The 18,282-nt window shown below is 38.4% G+C and overlaps 1 long non-coding RNA gene across 1 annotated transcript; it reads left to right on the top strand.

Annotated features, from left to right (window-relative positions):
- Window positions 1-2,935: 2,935 nt before the first annotated feature.
- LOC125689874 (uncharacterized) lies at window positions 2,936-18,047 on the top strand. Its single transcript, XR_007375440.1, has 3 exons — window positions 2,936-3,004; window positions 10,280-10,447; window positions 13,233-18,047. It is a non-coding gene; the product is annotated as an uncharacterized LOC125689874 (long non-coding RNA).
- The last annotated feature ends 235 nt before the right edge of the window (window positions 18,048-18,282 follow it).

Genomic DNA, 18,282 nt, shown 5'->3' on the forward strand with positions numbered 1-18,282 from the left:
GAGAGGAGTGTTAGGAGTTCAGCTGGAAGACACTTCCAGACTGACTGATCAAGCACTGGGCAGATGTCTTCTGCACCATCCCATGCGGTGTGGGACGTACTGAAATGTGCACTCTCGCTCCAGGCTCCTTTTCTTGTCTCCATGATGGTGCTCTTGAAGAGAAAGCACCATAGTTAGATTTGCCTGGGTGAGAATGCCCAGAACCACGAGTTAGGTGGTGGAAAACACATTACATTCCAGTACTGAGCAGGGCATGGGGAGTCTGACCCATGGTTATATTTATTCCAGAGTCTTATAGAGATGGAGATACCCCAGAACCATCTTGGCATACTTTGGGTTCATATGTTTTCTTAAATCTCACCTGACAGCTGTCTGCAAAGAAATGGGACAGGTAACACCAGTCAGAGCTGTTGCTCCTGGCATCCACCATTCAGCCTGTCAGCATTTTTCTGTGGGCACAGTTTACTCAATTTTTAATTAAATAAATGGAAAATTTTTAACCTGAGCAGTGAGGGGTTATAAATAAATCACTACATCTCACTCTATCTGATGAAGAAAAAAATATGAGGAAAAAGATCGGACAGATAGTAAGTTTATATTTCAAGCCATAAAACAATAAAGTACATCCAAACTTCATAAATAGCAGATAAGGAGCCGTTTGGGAGGAGAGGGATGCGCTGATGAGCAGAGGCAAAGCAATGTACTCTCCAGGGAAAGCAGAGGGTGTCAGGCTACACCACATTGAGCTCCTGGGGACTGCAGCTTCAGTACCAGGTGAACGTCATCTAAGGATGCGAACTGCAGCATAGCTTTGCTAACCACTTAAAAATCAAACTCACAGGCAATCTTTATCCAGTTACCGTTTTTTGTCTTGCTTAGAAGCACTCAAGGCAACAGCTGTTTTTTTTTCATTTTCTCCAACAAAAGGTGAATGGAAGGCCTGGCGAATTACAAGCATAATGACCTCCCCTGAATGTTTCTGCCACAACTACTGCCTGAGTGGCTGTCTCTTGGCTAAGGTGCCACAGTACTACAAACATGACATTGCAGTAACCCTCAGGACTTGAGTTCCTGGGCTGCTGTGGTCTCGGAAGGTCATCCAAACACAGCCAGAGCCAGTGACCTCGATGCTTTATGGCACTGGCATGGCCCTGCTCTGCTCCTGTGGTTGCTGGCATTGTGCCTGTGCCTTGATCTCTCTCAGGACAAATGTGGGAGCCTGGCAATTTGGTAAATGCTTGCTACTCCATTTGTTGGCACAAGGAGAACCCACAAACAGCAAGGCACAAAAGGTCACACAGTGCAACCTTTCCGCTCCACAGTGTTTGCAAATGGATGTAATTTGATTTTTTAATTTATTTTATAATTGGTTGCAAATGTTAGAAGGAGGTTGTTTACACCATATGGTAAAGCTGCTATTACCTTGCATAGTTTTGGCTCAAAGAGGCATGCATTTTTTAAAATAGTCCTTACAGTAAACAAATGATTTTCAGCTTTGCGCTATCTCTCTTGGTCTTACTCATCCCTGAGACAACAATTTACATCATGGCTGTGGGCTTGTTTTAAGGAATTGGGCTCATTATGACAGAGTGAGAAAATAAAGCATCAGCTCTCATTTGGAGAGACTCCATCTTAATTTCTGTTAGCACCACGTTATGCTATCACAATCAATCTTTCCACAAAAGCAATGATAAGAACAAGGGAAAGGTGGGGATTGGAAAGAAGTCCTTAGTTTCTGCATGGAAAATACAGCCTGATTTCATTCTGATGATACACAGAAATGCCCAGCTGCCAAGGAGAGCGCTTAGTAATAATATTTCCTGATGCTCTGTCAGGACATTTTGCAGTGCCAGATTGTCTCTGCTCATCTCATTTGGGACAATTTCTTTTGAATTTCTGTCCCTGGGAAAATGCAGTGTTTATTTCTTATCCCGAATGGTCATACAAGGAAAGGGAGGAAGAAGGCAATAATGATATCACATGTCCAGAAGTGAAAGGAAAGGCTACATGAAAAGTTAAAAGCGTAGTTCAGCAAAATTAAAAAATAAAGAAAGGAGTGGGCAGGAGATTGGGGATTGTGTTGTGTGCACACTAAAGGGAACTTAAGATCAAGCGGATAAAGGCTAAGAAGCCAAGTGAATTGATGTACAGCCTTGCTGATACTAAAGAAGTTCCTCTATATAGAATCATGGAACCATAGAATCATACAATGACTTGAGTTGAAAGGGATCTCAAAGATCATCTACATCTTTTGGCACATCTTCTATTTCAGTCATATAACGATATTTACACTTCTCTGTGCTCAGTAAACTCTCTGGTACTGTATAAAATTATATACTTTTTTCAGAATACTTAACACTAATAAGAAGCTTCATCTCCAATTAGATTATTTTATAACCTTATTTTCCTGTGTTCTCCTTCTGAGATATGTGATAGAAAATACTAGAAGGAAGAGCAGGATAAATGGGTTATAGCAGTCTGTTACAAGCCTACGTTAACTTTTTTTCAGAAAATTAAACAATATAGTTACAGTGTTTATATTAGATATAAATCACTTTAATCAGTAATACACATGTTCAGATTCTCATTGTGAATGGTCAAATGGAATTTTAGAAGTAGAGATAAGCAGGAAAAATAGCTTGGTACAGCATTCTTTCACAGTTTTCTGTCTAAAATATAGCTCTGTTTTAAGACTCATGATAAATGCTAATAAATACTGCAAGTTAAATCTTAATCTCTCCATGCTAAAAATCACCATTAAAACATTTCAAATAAATAGTGGTTTCATGATGGCTTTTTGGACTCTACAACCCAAGCAATTAGAGAGTTGGTATGCAAGTTATGTGAGCTAATTTGGAAATAAATTTACAAACAAACATAGCTACAAGTTGGTGTAATTTTTACTGCTGCTTGCAGAGCTACAGAGCACAGCACTGTGGAATATCTCTGTTCCACTGTTCTAGCCCTGGCTGATGACCCGGAGACTGGTACTGCATTTATCAAGGTAACATACAAGACAAACTTGGCTTTTTTACTTTCTCAGGGTGCACCAAAGAACAGTGAAGTACTGATGAACTCCTGCCTCCATGTATACTGACTAAATGTTGCTGCATTTGGACTCGAAGCAATGAATTAGAGTAAACAAAATATTCAGGTGATTCAAATCTGTTAAAGTAGGACTGTATGCTCTAAACGTAACATTTTGGACATTTATATCTGAGCATGTTAGAGTTATTAAAAATGACCGTGTAACTTTGACTTAAAACTTCTACGCTATATTCACCCATTGATTAGTTGAAGAACATCCATGTTGATATAATTTAACAAAATGCTTCATCTTCACTTCATAATCTTTTTCTGATGCATCTGTATCCATGTTCTTCAACTACTGGTAAAAATGAAACCTAGAGGCAGTTGAAAAAGAAAGTGCAGTTTAAAAAAAAAAAAAAGAAATAACCATAGTAATTGAAAGATTTTATTATTAGCCTTTTGGAAGAAAAAAGCCACACCACATATTGCAGTTAATATCTTCTGCCCAAAATAATGGAAATTCTGCTTTAGTAATGATGTTGAACTTGCTGGTATGCCACTTCTTCCTTCCCATTGCTAGAAAACATAAATTACTTTGTGCCTAAATATTTTGCAGTTCTGAAAGAGGAACCCAGTGTTTTGAATCAAGCTAATTAACCAGCCTGGGTATGCTCTTTGCAGAAGCTGATGAGCCATCTCCCCCTCCACTTCTTCCACTTACATCTTCTTACATCTCTTGGAAGTTTATTGCCTGCGACATTCTCCCTGCCCTACTTAAAAAGTGAATCTCAGATCTAGCTTGTGTCCAAGGTCCCCAAGGCTTTGCCTATCTGCTTTCTGGTGAAGTGTACTCTAAGTTCAAATGGAGGATGGTGTAATTCAATGCTAAAGCAAGCTGAGATTTGAAACTCTTGTACGGATCAGCTCAAGGGGCGTGAAAAAGCAAATCAGTGCAAGAATAAGGTTGCAGTGGTAACTATAAGAAAAAAAAAGGGAAAATGTCCAATTAAAGAAAGGAGAAAGAAGAGCATGTCAGTACTAGTAGGCACATTTCTAACATCAGAGATTAGAAATGTTTATTTCCTGAGGCATGCATACTAGAAGGAACTTTCTTGGTAATGCATTTGTGGGTGGATAAGTGCTGGAAAATACCTTCTTCTGGTGCAACAAAATCCTCTAAAGTAATGCACTGATACAGAACACAGGTCAATTCATTGAGAAGAGTTAATGAAAAACAAGCCTAATTTACTTGTGGAAGTAAAAGTCATAGGTCTTCCCCCTGCCCCTGTTCCCGGCTGGCATTGCCAAGTCCTTGCACTATTCAGTTTCATCCTTCAGTATTGGGTGTAAATTCCAGAATGAAAAGCGTGCCTTCATTCCCCAAAATATCAAAGAAACTCTGATGTTCTTTTCCTATTCCAATCATTATAACAATAATTAAGTCAGTGCAATACACTTACACCGGGCTTTCAAGTCCTTTGAGTTTGACATGCATCGCTATTATGATTGTTACTTCTACTATTTTTAGGCCTACTATGTTAAGACTACAGCAAGCCTATGAAAATAACAGGCATTAGGTAGATGGACACTAACTGCTGAAAGATCCCTCCTGGGAATTTTCTGCAAAGTCCAAGTGAGAAAAATTATCCAAAGAAGGACAAAATGAGAGCCTTCAGCTCATTCTTCTCATCAGGAAGATGGCAGATCAGCTTCACCTGGTTTGTGGTATCCCATAGACCTGTTGGCTTAATAAGGATAGAATCAGGCACACAGGAATCATCTAGTATTTCTGGGGACCTGCAATATTGCATGGTTGGGACTAAGTTCTACCAAAAGATCTGGCAATTGTAACTTTTTTTTAAATATATTTAGCTGCTGCTGTAATTGAAAAGAAAATGCTGTAAACAAGATTACCAAAATATATTCTCATTTTCAGGTGTTTTATAAAAGCAAGAACAGATTTCCTCAGGCTTATGTCAACTGGATTTTATTTTAAACTGATTTTATTTTTTATTTGAGTATTTTTTATTGGCATGAACAAAATTGTGGATCTGGAACATTTAAAGTCCTCTGGAATGTGTTAAGTTTGAAACTAGATGCTGATGATTATTCCTGCCTCTACAAAGAAATCCTCACAGCCAAAATAACTATCATAACAGTAACAATAACTACAGTATTATGTGTCTATCTCATTCTTTTGCATTTATCTTATTTTACAAATGAGCAGATCATGGCCCATGGCTAAAAGTTGCCAGTAACAGCAAAAAAAGTTCTATGGAGATCAGAAATTGTTATTTTAAGTTGTAGCTTGAAGCATAACGCTTCCCTTTAAACAAACAAACATGCAATCAACTTGTGAAAAACGAGAGATTACAGTGTTCCCTAAATAATTAATACATGCCCCCCTAATTCCTAGTTATGTGTGATTACACTATATATATCAAACTAGTGAGATTAGTACATTGAGATATCTTGGCCCATGCCATAATTTACTTCTCAAATATCTGGTGCTGCAAATTCTCTTTTAACATCACTGACCAACCTATCTGTTTAATTCCTGAGGGATAACAAAACAATAGAATCGTAGAATCATTAAGGTTGGAAAAGACCTCCAAGATCATCCAGTCCAACTGTCCACCTATCACCAATATTTCCCACTAAACCATGACCCTCAGTACAATATCTAAATATTTCTTAAACACCTCCAGAGATGGTGACTTCACCACCTGCCTGGGCAGCCCATTCCTGCACTTGAATACTCTTTCAGAGAAGTTTATCCTAATGTCCAACCTGAATCTCCCTTGGTGCATCTTGAGGCCATTTCCTCTAGTCTAGTTACATGGGAGAGGAGGCTAACCCCCATTTTGTCACAGTGTCTTTTCAGGTAGTTATAGAAAACTACAAGATCTCTTCTGAGCCTGCTCTACTCCAGACTAAATAATCCCAGTTGCATCAGCCAATCCTCATAAGGCCTGTGCTGAAGACCTTTCATTGCCCTTTGAATGAAAGCATTGAAATAGTATTCAAATATACTTCCAGAAAATCAGGGCTTTGAGATTAAGCGAATGTCCATGTGTGACAAAAAGCAAGAGAAAGTAAAGGTTTGCCTAGAAGTTTCTCACTGGAAGACCTGAGTAAAGAATCTTAAAAGCTTACTAGATATTTAATAAAGGCCTGAGGAATCCATTCCTGTTTTTTTAAATAAACCTCAATGCTTGTTGTTACAGGAGCTCATGTGTGTGATCATTGCCATAGATGTTTAGAAATTCCAGCAGAGCTGATGAACTAAGGAAAGTTAATTTGCTCTTTATGTTCATCATTAAGTACTACTGTACTAATTTGAAGTACCTCGTAGTCTGTGATACAATGCATAGTTTGACCAAGTACTTTTTCACTTTCCCATGTGCGTCAGACAGTTCTAGCCAGAACTTCAAAACATTGTTTCCATACTCCACTTTATTTTATACTGGTTTGACATGTATCCATCGACTGAATGTAAGAGAACAGTGGTGCCTGCCAAGCATAACCTTCCTGGCTAGAGATGAAGAGAACACTCAGTTATCATTGCTTGTTAACTCATAAATCAGTTGACATGAGTCTGGAAAACTGATGGCCAATTAAATGTCTCAAATTTGCAGATGCTTTTCTTCATATGGTATAAATGATCTGAATATGTTAAAGTAATACTGATTTAGAGAATCAAAGTAATTTACCATTAATTCTTAAAAAATCACCCTTAAAGGACATGCCAACCCACAAAACTATAACATGACTGGAAGCTCTGTCTGGACAAACTGCAGAACACCTCCCAAACCACTCCCCAAAAGAAAACAGAGCAACAAAACGTGGTATATTACTGTGAGCACTGAAGTAGTAGTGTAAGGCTTAGGTAGTTGTATAGTCATCATTTTAATCCATCACATCCATTTATAATATAACTGAGCAACTACACAGGTTGATAAATAGATGACATTTCAGAAGAGCATTGCCAGGCCACTCAATTTCACACACTGAGTGTTATGTTCTCATAATTAGTTGTCTTCACACCTGCCTTCAGTCTTACACATTTGAAATGCAATTATTTTTTCCCTTCAAGATCTTTCCAGATCTTACTAAGAGAATTTGTATCTCAGTATTACCCAATCCTCTTATAACCTTGCCTAAGTCTTTTCCTGTCCAGTCATTTGACGTAGTGCAGACACATAGCAGCACTAAACAAAATGCATTAAAGTCTTAAGTGTCTCAGAAAGGAGATAAATGTTCTTCACTTTTTGGCTGTGGCTAGCCACTGTGTTGTAAGCAGCTGCAGAATTTAGGACATTAAGTGCCTGGTGAATGATAGCAGGTGCCATTTTTTTAATTATCAGATGACACCAAACAGATGTATTTTGCATAGGAGAACTGAACTGTCTCAAAATTTGCACAGAGTTTGCATGTTCAGCCTTTCATTTGACAGACTCATATCCTTACTCCCTGCAAAATAACTAGTATTCAGAGAAGGGCTACAGCTGCTGGGCAAGAATGTTCACAGCCAGAGGTGTCTGTAGCTTTGGTACATGTTTCTTTGTACATGTGCAAAATGAGATCCCTTATATCTTTACACAAGAAAATATTGTGCTCAGTCCTGTGAAGACATTCCTCAAACTATTTCATCCACCATAAGCAGGAGCTTTCCCAGTTCAGCTTCCTTCACTTCCCTCTGCTTTTATCAAAGCATGTTAAAAAGTCCAGAAAAGTCAAAATTTGTCTTTTGATAATACATTTCAGCTTAGCTTTTCATATGGATTGATTTCTTTGCATCTTCAATACCTGAGCATCTCCTGTCAAGCAGTCCCTCAGAGTATATACTCTCAGAATACTGTTGCAGTGAAAGGATTCCTGTGATTCCTCCTTCACAGGCTGCATGGGGAAATTAAATCCCAGATCTCCACAAGAGTATGGAGATACTCTTCAACTTTATTGATTTTCTTCGAGTCACATAGGAGCTTGCTGCTAAAATAGAGACTCCAGAATCTGGGCTAGGATCTTAACTGCTGTCATCTTGCAGTTAATCTAATTACCCTTCCTATTTATACAATATTTTCAGTTGATTGTATACAGGGGAACATTACAATGCAATTTCAGGAGCACAGTAGCCAATTATCAGGACATATCTACATTCTGCAGAACAGTCAAACTATTAAAACAAGGTTTTGAAACCAAAGACTGTCCAAGAAAAGGCTGTGCTGTAATTTCCATGCACTGTCAGAACAGATTGATCAAGAACAAAAATTCAGGATCCTGGCCCACTGAGAGAGACAAGGGAATAAACCATCGTCCCTCAACACTAATCAGCCACCCCTCATCAGGCAGGTAGCAATGTGAGCAGGATACCAAGGGGCAATCTGTAAAAAGATTATTTACTATTCATGAAATTCTGTAGCATCTAAGGTGAGCAAGTGCTCCTCAGACAAAGACTCTGGAGACAAGCCCCCTGCTCCCACTTGGGATTCATTAAGCAAATGAATAATCCAGTGGAAACAGCTGCTTATATAAAACCTAAACAGTCTTCTTGCCCTGAGACAAATTTTGTAATCCAGACAGATATTTTCCAGGGCTATATGTGATTTATTGCAGCATGCTGGCACTAACCAATGAGTTTGGATGCAGTGTATATCTGATCCAAATTCTTCTCATAGAACTGATTTTTGATCTGTCCTATCTATCTTCATGTTCAGAGGTCCCTGAGGGAATGACTCTACTTGCAAAAAATATATATATATATATGGAAATTAAACTCTTCCTCTTGCAAATCATTTTGCAGGTAGAGAGCCTCACACTAATTCATAGATCTCTAGTGTCAGACCTGCTTTATGTGCTGCTTAAGTATAGCTCTTTATTAATTATCAGTATGCTCAATAAAAGGTAAAATTTTTCAGCTGACAGCACTGATTTGATGACATTGTGGGAATACTTACAAAATTAAAATTGTCCTAGCGCTGGTGAAGAAAAGAATACAGATAAACAGGGTATGGTGTAGACAACATGCTTGTGGGAGAGTTTTCCCTCAAGATTTCTCAATAAGATAACCCTATAGCACTGCAAGCAGTTGTTCCTACTCTCTTTGGGCTAAATGAAATATAAATATAATTATGAAGTGAAGGCTGCAAGGTAGAATTTTGATATTTTTACTGGGATCAATACTTGATGGCCTAGGAAAGCCTTAATAACATACAAAGCCATGCAGTTTTGCCCCTCTGAGACTAAAATAGTTCAGATACAGCTATGATGAGGCTGTTATCTGTTGAACTCCAATAAGATGAAATTTCCATGTGCTCCAGTCAATTTAAATGACTCTTCTGTATAAAACATGTAGCTGTAAAACTATTTTCAGTATCCATCCAGAAAGGTAACAAAGTGAAAGAAAAGCTCAAAGATCTCACTGGAGGTCTTCTCTGGGTCAAGATAGCTGGGGCCTCAAAGAAGGCTGACAGTGGAAGAGGTAAATTTGGGCTGGGAGGACGATTAGCAGTGAGGGTGCAGGAACATCCAAGACAAAGAAATGGCAGAAACTATGGGAAAGAAAGAATCTCTTACAAGCTGCTTATTTTGCACTTTTAATGGGAATTTAAAATAATGCAGCAATTGCACTTTGACATTGAAGCTTATTCTTTGGCATTAAAACTTTCTCCACTACAGGCTGTTTGCTAGCAGTATCTACAGCTGCTTACATTTACCCAGATGACACATAATCAGAAATGAACATTTCCAACTACTACACTAAATTCTCCTTCAGAACTACAATGTACATCCTTGCCTTTGCTGTTGGAGCACAAACTAACACAGGCAACCCATGGAACAAGGGATTTATTCTGTAGCTGTTAGAACTTGCCTCTCACATGAGGGAGATAATCTCCCAAGATTTACTCCTGTGATGGGATATTCCAATCATTCCTGGATTTTAGGATTAGATGTATTTAAAGTACAACTTCTGTAGCTGTTTTTATATGCCAGGAGTGAGATCTCTCAGAATTAACTGCTTGGGGGGCCAGTTCTGAAAGACTTTGAACTCAGTCAATGTTTCTCATGTTGTTGTGCAATATAAAGAAATTGGACAGCCTATTTTCTGTTTGGAAGCATCCCTAGAAAACTTTTCAGTGGGGGTATGAACTTGGATTTTTTCAAGGTGTTTAAAGGCCTTATCCATATGGAAAATCTAGCAATGGCATACTGTATGGATATCCTTTTTAATTTCTTTGTCCCTTTCAAGCACAAAGGCTCCTTTATCTGAGTTTGATGTGTACATCGGCTTCCTGTCAACTCATGGGAGGTTGGCTGAAGAAGCAGGATGAAGCACTTTCCTTTTGCCTTCAAGAACTTTGTGTTCACATCCTGGGTATTGTCTGAAATGACAGAAAGCCTAACTGATTTTCTATGGGTACGTATGTTCTATGCACCAAATCAGTGAAAAAAATATGAACACCATAACACTTTTGATTGAGTGAACAGCCTGCATCGACTTGCAAAATAACAGGCAGTAACTGAGCCCAGGTGACCCATCTACAAATTTGATTGAAACTGGCCACAGACTTCTAATTAGGTATTTCACAGTAAAATATGGAAAACTGAGCATCTTGATCTTCACCTCAACAGATTTTACATCCAAAGCGTTTAACTGTCTTCTGCAAAATTAATATATACCCTAAGATAAGTTGAAGGGCATAGCAAGACAGAAGAAAGCAGAGAAAGGTTCCAAAACTCTCGGAAAGTATACTTAAAACTGAAATTCTTTCAATTTCTGTTGCTGCTGTTTTTCTTTTCCTTTTTTTTTTTTTTTTTTTTTTTTTTTTTACAAATATGCATGTTATAAAGTGTCAGCTGATAAAAAGAGATCTAATTCATTGCCTTCAAACAAAGAACCTGTCTTTAGACTGACAGACTTGGCCATTGGGTTTATCTCCTGCACCTATTTACATGGAGTGACACCAATGGTACAGGAGGAGGTTTGATTTTATTGGCATGATTCATGACGCTACAGTGATATGTTCTCCTTGGATGCTAGGTACTCCTGATGGTATAATTTTTCTTGGTTTTAAGTGTCATTTTTTTTGTTTTTCCTTCTCCCTGCCTGCTTTTGGTGTAAGCATTAGACAAGGAACACCTTCCTCTAAAGTACTCTGAGCTCTCATAAAATCATATTCTAATTGTCGAGGCTGTTGCACAGCCCAACCCTGTTTATAATAACCTCAGGGACAAATTCTGTGACAAAAATAGTTTATTAGGGAAACTGAAAGTGCTTCAGCTATTCTATAACTTGCATGACATCAATGTAAATGTTCTAGCAGGATGAACAGCAAGGGAGGACCTGCTACTGAGAATGGGCTTGAGCAGGTCACATACATGCTGAATCACATACAGTGCATTCATCCACAGCAGTCCTCAAGTTTTGCACAACCACAGATAGAACGCGTCCTTCTTCAGCCATTTTCACAAACCACCTTTGTTTCAAAAAAATTATTTGCTGTCTGAAAAATGAGAGTGATCTTGCTACAAACCCTGGCTCTGACGAAAAGCAGAGCTATCCTTTAGATTAGGAGAAGTATAGTTACTTCTCATACTTCAGGTTTCTTAGTCTCTCTAATTTTGCCAGGGTCGATATTGCTTTACAGTGCTTTGGCAATGGTGAAATGGCACCTGCTAACAAAAATAATCATTCATATTTTATTCATGAATATTACGGCCAAACTTTTGTCTTTAGCCAGGGCAAAGAAATGGATGAAACTATACAGGCTTCAGTTTCCAAGCACTTTATTTGCCACACTTGGAATCAGCTGTACTTCACCCCTCTGAAATCATTCATACCCTCTGTTTCTGGCAGATGCAGCAGTGCTGGATCACTGCAACAAAGCATCAGCAATAAATCAGAAATAACCTCAGAAAACTGGACCGCACTTTCTTCTTTCTTGATATCCTCTAGTTTCGTACCCGGATCCTGTTGAAATGACTAAAAACAAAGCCAGAAATGTTGTCAAAAATATGCTTTGCACATTGGATCAACTTTTCTGCCCCGCTAACTTTTGCCTCTTTGTGTATGTCACATGCAGTGAAATTAAGAGACCCAGGTTGGACACTGAGGCTTCAAAGATATGTGTGCTTTGTGTGCAAGTGTTGTTTATCTAACAATGGGGCTACTCAAGGGAAACAGCAGCCACAGCTCTCTCCCTAGCCTTTGGAGAACAAAGCAGCAAGCTCCTCAGGAGTAAACTTTGTTGTTTTGCTGTTATATAACAAGCTGTCATCCAGCCATAGGTGCCAGTGGCCACAGCTCCCCTTACTGGAGCAAGTAGTTCTACACCAGAGCCTGGGTTTAATTTGATGTGTCAAGCATCTTTCAAGCATTCTTGCAGTGTTTGTCGTTAACACTCAGAAAAGAATATTCATCATATTTCACCAGGACCCCGGGAGGGACAGAGAACTTCTCCAACAGCAGTTCTCACTTGTTCTGACAAAAACCATAAATTTGAGGGCAGCATGTAAACTACCAAGAAAATACTCCATTAGAAAGTAGCGCGCTCTAATACTGATCTTCCCTGAATATGAGATGGAATTATAAGCCATACAACCATGCCAGTTAACTGGTAACATCGTCTCTACTCCTATTCTATATCCTTGGTACTCAACTCCTAGAAGAGCAAAAAATATTTGCAGCTAAACAGTTTGTGACTGAATTAGACCTGACGTGAGTTAAGCTTACAGTAATTACAATGGTTTTCTACTCTGTTCTCCAAGTGGCTATTTAACTCCCATTAGGTCTCTTGGGAATAGTATGACACAGCATCCCATGCAGTAAATGCATGTAAATTGAATTCCATCTACCAGAGATGAAATAGTACAAATATTAATGTGCTCAATGATCTAATGAGCTACTGTTCAGGAGCATATTCTTCAAGGAAGGAAACAGAGTGAAAAGAATAAAACTGGAACCATAATCAACAACAGCTGCTGACACTTAAACCAAACACTTCAGAGACCTGTCAGTGTTTTCTGCTGCTGTAGCTACTGCACTGGCATCCTGGTAATGAGTAATTCTGATACATTGCTGGTTAAATCCAACAAAGATGACATACATAATAATAATGATGGGCAGATGGAAAAAAAAATGATTTTAAAGTAGTTTGTTTGTTCCTGTTTCTCACAATACCTGTGTGCATTTTGTTTCACAGATTCAGCCTCCCAGTTCCAGCCTATCTTTTCAGAAAGAAAATTGCCACACCAGGCAACAATAGACTGTGTACAATTGAAACAGCTTCTATTTTCCATGAACCTATTGACTCACTCATTTTTCAAGACCCCTTTCCAAACACATTTTTTACAACGAATCCTCCATCGCTAACATTCATGCACAAACTGCTGGAAAGAAAGAAAACCAAGCTACTTGTTTGTACAGGAATGAGAATGGTGCTGTGGTTAAGATGATTTGCCCGTGACTCAAAACAGAAGGATTCCAAGATATGACTTCTGTATATGTTTGTACTGATTGTTTACCTCACCTTTTGTTTACATTGTCATTATCCTAAAGAATGCATTATGATAACAGTACTTCCAAAACTCCCCAGGATAATGTATGTATTTTCCTAATTTTCAGGGGAAAAAGCGCGTTCACTAGTTGTAGTTACACATATGAGTAATTAAGTTACTATAAAGAGTGCTATATTGTAATTACCCATCTATGCCAACCTTCTTAAACAAACTTTCTCTAAATTCTGCATCTATGCTAAGAGCACTGGGCAAGCAAACACCAGGTGAGTAAGGAGACCAAACCTTGTTATGGTAACTAGATAGGCACCACCCAATGAAGGTTGCCCAAGGCAATGGGCAGCTGGATTAAAAACAAAGAAATTCCTCTTTCACAAATGAACTCCTCCCCAGCAGCATACAAACGTGTCCATACTAGCTCTCCATTGTTCAAAAACAAAAAATTATGAAAGCAGCCTTCCAGTCATTTCTACCTAGCAACAGGCTCCCTTACAAGCATTAAGTGCTTCATCACAAGTATGTATGCCAGTCTGCCCTGCGGGGCTCCCCTACTTTCCTTCAGAATAATAATACAAAAGGCCTTAGTGAGCATGTAGTAGTGTATGCTTCATACATCATTAAATTGCCTTCTAGCAGCACCATCTTGTTAGCAAAGCACTGTCTAATCAGTTACTTAGTAAGATATGTCCTTCCCAGTAGCAGGTGGAAAACATGCAGACCCTCTAATGGGCAAGCCCTTGGAAATCTTTCCAGCAAATATTTTTTTCCAACCTGATAAGCCTCCACAAAATAGTGCCTCTGTGACAAAATGGTGTTTGCTGCCATTACAAAAGGGGAAGGGAAAGACATTTGAGATCTTTACCTGCAGTTCTCACCTACTTCCCTTCAAACTGTACTGTCCACCCTTCTGCTTCTTTCAGTCGCATGGACATGAGCATCCCTATGATTGTGAGCACTTGACCTGACCTCACATCAGCTAAGCAACACAATTTTCAGAGAGCTGCTCTGTGTACTTACCATAGCACCAATCTCACTGACCATATTTTTAATCACTCTGATGTTTGCATCCACATGGTGCACACCTCTGGGCCCAGGAACCTTAACACACTGTCAATCTGTACAGAACTGTGCACTGTCTCTATCCATATATAACAGAAGTAATTATTCTTAGTAAATAAATATACTAGCTCATTTAAAATGAATCATGTTCTCCAGTTGTATTGCAGAATGAACAAAATAGAGAAAGCTACAAGGCTTTCTCTTTACTTTATCACTTTAAAATACTTCTTATATAATTATTACGAAATTGCATTAAGCTATGACTCATTCCTGCAAATGCAGGGTTCATTGAGGGTAATTAAAATAAGTCACTATCTCTACAAGGCAGTGACTCATAGGCTGCTGCCCATATCAGAGTGAGTGAAGTCAGAAGATCCTTTCTTCCCACTGAAAAAGCAATAACGGTTTTATTAAAGCAATGAGTAGACCTCAGTTTGTCCTTGACGTAACTTCATCTAGCCAGCAGGTTTAGTTTTTGAAGTCCCTATCGAGAAAATTAAATCAACTACATATTACCAGAAGCGTCTTACTTGAACTCTAGCTAAAATGAAGGGGGTCTGCACAATTGCGATATGTCCAGATGTATTTCATAGAAATATAGAATCATAGAATGGACATAAATAATTCAAACCCTTGGAAAATATTACCTAAAAAGGTGTTGTCTTTGTGTGGTTGCATAGCAGCCATCTAATCAAAAGTTGCTGACAGCAAGGTGCCATACATAGGAAGAGTATATGGGTCATTTCATGATAAAAGTATAGTTACAGCTGAGATCAACAGAGAGCACCCAATTGCCAGGAAGAGAAATGGAATAGTATCATGCCTCTCTGATACTGTGCGAGGAATTACAGCAAGACAGCCTTCGCACATACACATATCAGCACAATAATACCCGACAGAAACATTGGAATTAATTCACTCAACTGCTTTTTAAAGCATTTGGTCAGGCTGGGTCAGAATGATTTGTACTGTCTGCAAATCTAATAATCAAAATGCAAAACTACTGAAGAAAATGAATACAAAAGAAGAATTTAACTGTATTTCTCTCCCAAACTACAGCAGTAATGACAGCTCATAAGCAGATCTTTGTTTATCACTGTTTTTTGTGCTCTATAGTTCGTGCTCTGTATTTTCCAGTAAGCTCTCTTCTGCTATATGCATTTTATTTTTTTCTGTTCTTTTCATATACTTTTCTGCTCATTTGATGTGGGAAAAGCCAGAGATCAAATACATTTCTGGCTGAAATTCTTAGCAGTATCTCACATCAGAAGATTGCTGTCCACATGATGAGAATTAACTTAGGGAAAAGAGTATTCTTTCAGTGTATAAATTAATCCAAAATCTGGCAATGTAGAGAAATGTATTTCTTGGGAATATAAGATTAAGCAAATAGCGTATCAAAATAACGCATTATCATTATAAATCCCTTTTCAATAACATGGATCATAAGTGTCGGAATCTGTGACAGTTCAGTTCAGTATTAATTAACCAGCTTCTTTTTCTTAAAGCTTAGCATGAAAGTTTGCAAAAGCCTATGCAATATTAATAATGTAACACGTGCAGAGTTTAAGCTGTTCTATGAGTCTAATCAAAATGAATTTGTTAATGAAGCTACAGAAATACAGAAAGAGGTGCAGACTTCATGATGTCCAACCAAGTTAATTTAGGGCAGGGCTTTAAGCAGTTACTTTCCCCCTAAGGCTTCCCAGAAATTTCCCAACTATCAAGAAGTTGCTTCATCTATTTCTCTGCACCAAGGGGGACATTAACATATAATCTTGACAAGCTCCATTTGTATATGAATCATAATATTTTATATAGGTTCCAGGGCCAAAAGGGAGGGTGGAATATATTTAGCAAATGTTTTTGTTTGTCTGCTTTATTTTTAAGATGTTTAATAGCCAGTCTATTTATTTTCCTTGCTGGGAAGTGAGATGGTGACTGATACAAGCAATCTGCTTTGGAACTGGTACCCAGATTTGCAGATATGCATGGTATATTATGTGCTATGGGCCCACTTGTGTGAAGAAAATGGAAACATTTTTATAATATTCAATTACTTTTTCCTTCTCACTCTTTCTAACATCAAAAGTTTCAGATCAGGTAGGAAGAAGTGGAAGTCTTTTATAGCTAATCTTCGCATCAGTCTGCTCTTCATGTCTCATTAATATAGTTCCTGATACTTATGGTTCAGGACTTCATATGGTAGAACCAATTAGCTCTCACCATTTGTTACATGTTGTATCTAACTGTCAGGTGGAAACTTTGAACATTGTCTTCCTGATAGATCACTTATAATTGTGGCTATCTTATATTAAATGAGCTTTTCATTTCAAAACAGTGAGTCATGGACACATAGAGGCACTCTAAAAACCAGCATCACAAATAACCAGTGAGTAAATCTTGTTGACTGTTTCAGCAGAGGTGATCATTTTGTGATACAGAAGTCTGGATAATGACAGAATCCTGCTCTGCCAACTGTAATGATGTTTTTTTATTAGTGTTCTGGCTTCTCTCTCCAACATTTCCTTCATATAAAATTATTTCTCTCCTTTTTTTTTTTCATCAGAAATCTTTTACATGCTTAACTGGACAGAGCAAAGAAGTTCACTAAAACATTTTCTGTTCTGTCCCATTTTTGTAGGCACATGCTCAAACACTCTGAAAAAATAATCCAATGTTTTTCACTAAAACAACTTCTAAATACAAAATAATCCACACCAGGGAATATGTCTCCTCACAAACAGGAAACCTTTGAAATGTACTCTGAATTTCTAAATGAAATAGTCTGAATCCTAAATTCTAAGCTTTCCTGAAGCATGCTGGACTTCCCTCCTCTCATGGGATCAAAGAATACCCCAAGTTGGAAGGGACCCATGAGGATCATCAAGGCCAGCTACTGGTTCCATACACAAATATCCAAAATTCAAACCCTATGTCTGAGAGAGCTTTCCAAATGCTTCTGGATCTTTGGCAGCTTGGGAAGCCTGTGCCATGCCCACAGTCCTCTGGTAAAGAACCTTTTCTTGACACCACCTTGACCCTCTCATAATACAACTCCATGCTGTTCCTTTGTGTCCCATTGCTGTCACCAGAGAGCAGAGCTCAGCACTGCTCCTCTGTGCCCCGTGAGGAGATGTAGGCTGCCATGAGGCCTCCCTCATGACCATTCTAACATTCTCTTTTCCTAGTGTCACCTGTGGAACTTTATAAGTACGGAAAAGGAACCACCAAAGCCATTATTGCCTGACCAGGAACAAAGAAGAATAAATTATATGTGATCATGCACTAACAAACTCCATGAGATTGTTTCTGTTGTAACCGTTATCCCACTTTTGCCTCTCCTACATTCCTATTTACTGCAATATCTACAGCAGTAATAGACAGCACTACAACAACCTTGACTGCAAAGCTATTGCTTGTATTGCTCATCCAGAAGACCTGGCAGCAAATGAAGCTGTATTCATCATAGGTACAAAATTAGTTAGGATAGACATACACAAAAAGTAAATTATTTTTATTGATACATCATCTTTATTAAAGAAAACTGGACATTCAACTACTTGAATTGTGTCAGATGACTGCACTTAATGTTGCTTCTCATGTTAGCTAATACCACACTGAACGCTGGGTCAATCTGCGTACATCAGCTTTCAAGACAAAAGTTCTTTCTTTCAG

This window comes from Lagopus muta, chromosome 2 (assembly GCF_023343835.1).
Source record: "Lagopus muta isolate bLagMut1 chromosome 2, bLagMut1 primary, whole genome shotgun sequence".
NCBI lineage: Eukaryota > Metazoa > Chordata > Aves > Galliformes > Phasianidae > Lagopus > Lagopus muta.